Below are 1599 nucleotides of genomic sequence, written 5' to 3'. Positions count from 1 at the left end.
GTGAAATTAAATTAGTTATTCTAATGAAATAGAAATTTTTTTTATTTTTTATGATTGATAAAACAGTCTTAACCTATCTGATTCAGTAGTAATAACTCGAAAGTCACATTTTATGAGTTGTGTCAGTTTTTAAATAAGAAAACCATTTGCAAAGAAACAAAATCAATTAATTTTTCATTATAATTTACGGAAACATAGATGAACGATACTTTCAGATAAAATTTTTATTAAAAAAAACTTATATTTTACGATTATATGATTATCAAACGCAGTAGTAATTTCAACTTCGAAGCAAACCTCTTGGAAAATACTTATTTAGAAAATTGGAGCAGTGTAGAAATTTAAGCTTCCCTCATTTTGAAATCTTATACATTTTCACAAGGCGAAAGAAAAACGATCTAGATACAATTTATCATCCAGAAACTGGAATTGAACGAAAGAAAATCAATTTTATAAATGCTAGTGGAATGGAAGAAAATTCGAAATAATTCGTTTATCACGCGCTCGCATCTTCGAAATGTCTGCGCTATACGTAATTACTTAAGAAAACAGGACCTTAGAGGATAAACTAAATTACTAGTTACAAACAGTTCAAGGTGAAAAACCGATAAAAATTTGCTTGGCATTTTGCACGGCGCATTAATGCATGGCGGTTTACTGATGTATGCCTTTTGTATCTATCTGATACTCGTGTCGCATTGTTAAACTGTTAATATCGATGTTGCGAAAAGGCATGTGTGTGTATATATATATATATATATATGTACTGCAAATGAACTCATTTTCGATCATATCATTTGCATAAAAACGGCATTACATGATACATTTAAGTTTAACTATTCAATCCTCCTTCTCTTCAATTTCGACGCTGGAATATGAGACTCGTATGTAAGTTTCCTGCAGCAGCAGGCAAGAGGATGATTTTCTACTGGGAATGGAAACGTCTAACTATTTGATTATCCTCTATTACACTCCGGCGGTCGAATAATTACAAGTCGAATACAATATTCGACACGCCATCTGCTATATCTCAGGACCTTCTCGCGAAAGCTAGTCATGAAATCAAGTCAACCGAGAAAATAATCGATATTGAAAAGGCAAATTATGTAAATATCTCTCTCTCTTTCTCTCTTTCTCTCCCTCCCTCCCCTCTCCCCCCTCTTAGATTAAAATCGCTGAATTTATTTAGTGATAATTTATTGATATATACATTGTTAAAATGTTCATAATGCCAACTTGAGTTATTTTTAATAATTCCAGATCGCCACTGCTTTTGCTCAATACATTATTAATTTAACTAAAACAATAAACAATTCAGTAAATGTATTACTTTTCAGTTTATTATTTATATTAAGCGCATACGTGAACGTTGTTTACTTTGAAATTAAGCAATTCAACCATGGGAATGAGTTGATTATAGTGACTATTTTTTTTACCACATGTTTATAATTAAAATAATACATTTTGATATTTAGAATTTAAAAATAACAAAATTATTATTCAAAGAATCTGTTTAAATTTAATCCATTAACATTTAACAGTATAAATCTATGATGTATATTTGCGTGACAATTACAACTAATTATTACCTCTGCATTG

This window comes from Atta cephalotes (assembly GCF_000143395.1).
Source record: "Atta cephalotes unplaced genomic scaffold scaffold00033, whole genome shotgun sequence".
Taxonomy (NCBI): domain Eukaryota; kingdom Metazoa; phylum Arthropoda; class Insecta; order Hymenoptera; family Formicidae; genus Atta; species Atta cephalotes.
This window is presented reverse-complemented; position numbering follows the sequence as displayed.